The following is a 6,000-nucleotide window of genomic DNA, read 5'->3' as shown; positions in this document are numbered from 1 at the left end:
TATTAAACACTGGACCCCTGCATTCAATTTCTCTGTCTTTTTTTCTCTAATTTGTACCCCTTCTTCTTGTATGAACTGTTGCAGATGAACCACAGAAAGCATAGACAGAGTGTGTTAAACATATTCAATGACTATTTGAATATAAATGGAAAGACCAAAGCAACTAGTACTCTGAGTCACTGTGCAGAACAGTGGTTTTCTGAGGTCAGATAATGAGACACTTCCCATTTCACTAAGAGGCCCAGAGAACACACTCCCAGTTAGAAGGCTATCCCCACTAGCCAGTGAATCCGTGAGGTGAAATTCCCTGCCTCAGTTATTTTTCTTTGTAATAATTCAGGATTCAATCTGGAGGGACAAAGAGTATTTGTTTTCCCTGCAGGAACTTAATTCCTTTCCAATATTCTCACACATTCTTCCCCAGTCCTTTCTCTAACATGACTCTCTGTCTCCTGACTCCGCATTTTCCCTGGTTGCCTCCCCATTCCATTCCCATGCTTAAAATACTGTTCCTCCTTTACTCTGCCTCCTGGTTTCATGGGCAAAGACTTCCTGCAAGTCTGAACTAAAATCCCTTTTTGTGCAAGACTTTCTTGGTTTCCTTGCAGTGTTAGTACCTTCTTTGATTTAAATAGATAGATAATGTAAAGAATAGTCTCAGTCACCAAAACCATTTGGTATTGGCTAAGAAATAGAGTGGGGGATCAGTGAAATAGATTAGGTTCACAAGACACAATAATCAATGACTATAGTAATCTAGTGTTTGATAAACCCAAAGACCCAGCTTCTGGGATTGGAATTCTCTATTTCACAAAAAGTGCTGAAAAAACTGGAAAATAGTATGATAGATACTAGGCATTAGCTAATATCTTATACCAAGATAAGGTTGAAATATTCATGATGGATCATAAAGGGTGATACTATAAGCAAAGTAGAAAAACAAGGGACAATCTGCCTGTCAAATCTGAAGAGAAGGAAGGGATTTATGGCCAAAGAAGAACTAGAGAACATTAGGAAATGCAAAGTGGATAATTTTGATTACATTAAATTAAAAAGGTTTTGTAAAAATTAAACCAATGCAGCCAAAATAAGAGGGAAAGAAGAAAACTAGGGAAAATATTTTATATCCAGTGTTTCTGATAAAGGCCTCAGATCCAATAGCAACAGTGCTGGATCAAAGGGTAGGCCCAGTTTGATAGCCCTTTGGACACGTTCCAAATTGCTCTCCAGAATGGTTAGAATAATTCACACTTCCACCAACAATTCATTGGTGTTCCAGTTTTCTCATATCCCCTCCAACATTTATCATTATCTTTTCCTGTCATCTCCTTACTTTCTAATCTTGGCTCGCATTGGTTTTGTTTGTGCAAAACCTTTTTAATTTAATGTAATCAAAACTATCCATTTTGCATTTCATAATGTTCTCTATTTCTTTTTTGATTATAAATTCCTCCTTTCTCTACAGATCTGAGAGATAGACTATCTCTTGTTCTTATAATTTGCTTATAGTATCATCCCGAAAGTAGCAAGGGGACAGGGAGGAGGAACATATTGCCCATGGAGGACAGAAAGAGAAATTTAGTGAAACCAAGAGATGGAGGATCTTCTTCCTGGAAAAATGTCATCAGATCCAAAGAAGTAAGATGTAAGAAGTGTTGTCTAGTTCTTGAAGAGCTGTGAATGCAAGAGGATTTTATATTTGATCCTGGAGGTAGTAAAGAATCACTAGAAGTTATTAAATAGGGAACTGTCATAGTTGGGTCTTGGGTGTATTGGAGTGGGACAGCCATGAATCAGACTAATCTATCACCAGACCATTGCATAGTCCAAGGATGAAGTGATGATGGTCTACATCAAGAGGTTGAAACATCAAATGAAGAGAAGGGCATATATTTCAGAGATGTTGCAAAGGTGAAAGTGAATAAGTTGAGGTAAAAAAGGGATTCAAGGAGAACACTTTGCTTGTGATCCTAAGGGACTGGCAAGAAAGTGTGACTTTTGAGAGGAATAGAGAAAAGAAAGAGAAAGAAAATGAGTTCTGTTTTACACATGTTGATTGTAAGACATCTTGAATTAGTCACTAGTCAAGTTGTGTAAAAGGCAATTGGGAGCAGAAAGGGCTAAGCTTGAAGAGTCTTAAAATTTAAAGTATAATAAAAGCTCAGGTATCCAAGTGAGAGTATTTGGGGGTAATTAACAATAAATATTCCTTAAATAGCTACTGTGAGTCAAGCACAATCCTAAAGGCTAGGCATACAAATATAGATAGTCCCTAATCCCAAAGAACTGGCAATCTAATGGTGAAAGAGGAAAAAAAAACAGAAATTGAGGCAGTGGAGCAGGTATCCAATGTGAAGGTAGGATGGAGAAGTGAGTCTGAGAAAGCCCCAAAGTATTCGAACCAGGTCAGGAATTAAAAGATGTCTGAGAGGAACTTTCTCCTTAAATGAAGTTTGGGAGTTCATATGCTTGTCTCAGGGTGGAAAATGATATATGTGGAAAGACTGGGAAGAAAAGAGGTTTGGAATAGCTTCTCTTGGGTGTGATTTATTAGAGAATTTCCAGTAAAAATGAGTAGATGCCCATCAATTGGCAATGGCTAAACAAATAGTGCTATATGGTTGCAATGGAATTTGATTTGCTATTAAAAATGAAAAGCAGCATGATTTCAGAAGAACCTGGAAAGACTCCCACAAACTGATGCATAGTAAAGTGAATAGAACCAGGAAAATGTACATCATAATAACAATACTGTTCCATAAATTGTGAATGATTTAGCTATTCTCAACAAAACAATGAAGTAAAATAATCCCAAAGGACTATTGATGGCTTAGGGCTAAAATGACAGGAAAAGGTAATGATGAATGTTGGAGAGGATTTGGGAAAATTGGGACATTAATACATTGTTGTGAATCGATCCAACCATTCTGGAGAGAAATATGGAACTATGCCCAAAGGGCTATCCAACTGTGCATACCCTTTGATCCCTCAGCGTCTCTACTGGGCCTGTATCCCAAAGAGATCATAAAAGAGGGAAAAGGGCCTATGTATGTAAAAATATTTGTAGCAACCCTTTTTGTATGACAAGAAACTGGAACTTGAGTTTACCCATCCATTGGAAAATGGCTGAATAATTTAAGATATAAGAATGTTATGGAATATTATTGTTTTTATAAGAAAAGATCACCAGGATGATTCAGAGAAGCCTGGAGAGACTTAGATGAATGGGTACTAAGTGAAATAAGTAAAACCAAGAGAACGTTGTACATAGCAACAGCAAGAATGTATGATGATCAATTCTGATGGACGTTGAACTGAATATGGATCACAACATAGTACTTTCACTCTTTTTCTTGTTGGCTTGCATTTTGTTTTCCTTCTCATTTTTTTATCTGATTCTTCTTTTGTAGCATGATAACTGTAGAAATGTGTATAGAAGAATTGCACATGTTTAACATATATTGGATTGCTTGTTGTCTAAAGGAAGAGGTAGGGAGAGGGAGGGAGAAAAATTTGGAACACAAGATTTTGCAAGGGTGAATGCTGAAAACTATCTATGCATGTTTTGAAAATAAAAAAAAAACTTTCTTAAAAATATTAATAGTCTAATTCTAAAGTGCTTAGCATAGTAAGCAATGTATAAATGTTGACTATTGTTATCAGGATTTGGATTAAATAACATATCAAAGATAATATCAATAATAATTTGTAAGAAGAATAAGTTAAAATTTTATCAAATTGAATAGTTGAAATTTATGAGAAGGACTTAAGAAGTTTGATGTTATGTTTACAAACAACAGAAACAAACCAACATGATATTTCTTAGATGTCTAGTTTTTCAATACTATGTACTGAAGAATATTAGCCATAATTAGAAACATGAATTCTCTTTTAATTAGGACAATATGCCCTTAAATTCATGCTCTTATGTGAAATTTTTCTAAAATATTGCAAAATGCTGTTAGAGAGGTCATTTCTCTGTTGAGTTATTAAAATTAATAAGGCTTAAAATTATAATAATGAAATGTCTTTTGCCTTTGTCTGAAGTGTCTTTTTAATTATTCAGTAAGAGGTTGGAGGACACCGACCACCACCACCAATTGTAATCTGATTTTGTCAGTGTGCTTGGATAAATTTACTTTGAAATGGGCCAAACCAATGTCATTTGGAGTTTAATATGTTATGAATCGAACTGCTATGATTTAGCAAAGTTGTTCCAAAAGGATTAAATATACAGTGGGAAACATTTTTCCTCTAAAAGAGCCTTCTAAAGAGAAAGAGTTCAGTCTTATTATTTATAACAGCCCTGTGGCTCAAGCAATAACTGAGAAATCAAAATCTAAACATCCTGGAATATTACAGAAAGCAGCATTAAAATTCTTTAGAGTAAATTTTAAGAACTAGAAAGAAAGCCTGGCATGTGGTAAACACTAAATAAATGATTGTTACCTCTTTAACTGACTGTAGTTGCTCCATACTGGGTAACTCTACACCAAGTTTTAGATGCCATTAATAATCTGCCAAAGGAGATGAGTAATCATTTTTTCTGTAACATAATTTAAAAATAAATTCCATTGAATTACTATCATCTGACTAGTAATGACTTTCATATTTCAAATACATGGTGTTGCAGTTGCCAAATTTTTCTTTTTTATTACAAAATCTTTTTTTTTAAGCAAGAAATTTACAAGTTTGGGGAAATAACAAATATCTGATGAATCTGAATCACTTGATTTGTGATTAGGTCAGGGACATCCTGAAGCAAGTTGCTCTGATATCATTGCTAATATTGGAAGTATGGGCATTTTAGGGGCGAGCATGACAGGATATTTTTAGGGTGTGACAACTATTAAACCTGGTGTTCTATTGGATTAGGACTAATGTCTGCCATCCTGCCTGTCAAAATGAGATTGCCTTAGAAATCCTGTTCTGCAGCTGGACATTTGTGGTCATGAATGCTACTATTACTGTACGTGTGCAGCTGCTAGAAAAAAAGAAGTTTCTTCAGAGAAAAGAGGAACTATCCCACTTAAGTGGGAAAAATAAACTTAACCTTTAGAAAAAGCATTACAAAATTTAGCTTAATGCAGTGACTATTTATACTTACAAAGATATATGCATATTTGAAATTTTCCACTGTTAAGTAAGTAATAAAGATCTTTGCATTGAGTGACAGTAAGATGAAAGTTCCCTTTGTTAACCCGGAAGCTGTTGCTTACTGGTTCTAAGGAACCTGAGGGTTAAGATCAAATGAGTGTTGAAGGACCTCAGATTTGTAAGTCACCTTAGAGGTTGTTCTAGTCTAACCTGAATGTGAATGTTGTCTGCCAAATCTCTGAAACCTTGGGCAGCTTTTCCTTAGAGCTGGGCAGTGAAGAGAAGCCCTACCTCCCAAAGCAGCCTCTTCCTCTTTGGGTTGAGTCTGGTTTTGTTGACAAGCATGAATTTGTAGCTCACGTTCCTAGTGTTAGTCTCAAAAACCTTATATAACAAATGTACCCTTGATCCTGCTTCAGACTTCCCCCAAAGTCTAGCACTAATGGTGGGGAAAGAAGGGAACAGAATAAGTATATATATACACACACACATATATATATATATATATATAATGTGCCAGTGCTGTGTATTTTCTAATTTAGTCCTCACAACAATCCTCTAAGTTATTTTAATTTTACAGTTGAAGAAACTGAGGCAAATAGAGGTTAATTGACTTGCCTGGGGCACAGAGGTAATAAGTGAATGGATTTAAACTTAGGTCTTTCTGAATCCAGACCCATGGCTCTCTGTACTGCACCCACAACTGCCTCTTATTTTCTAGATAATGCAATCTATAGAAGCAACCCAGGCTTCTGTGGAGGAAGTCAAGCAAACAGAATTTTCTGATTCCAAACTGGCTTTTCAATGATCTCCTTGCCATCCTCCACCAAAGTTCCCAACAAGAAATGCTATCACCATTGAACATCCTGGAAACTGTCTTGTGGCCCCTCCTGCACACTCCCT

The sequence above is a fragment of the Sarcophilus harrisii genome, chromosome 3 (genome assembly GCF_902635505.1).
Source record: "Sarcophilus harrisii chromosome 3, mSarHar1.11, whole genome shotgun sequence".
Lineage (NCBI taxonomy): Eukaryota > Metazoa > Chordata > Mammalia > Dasyuromorphia > Dasyuridae > Sarcophilus > Sarcophilus harrisii.
The sequence above is the reverse complement of the archived record's forward strand: the minus strand, read 5'-3'. Positions refer to the sequence as shown.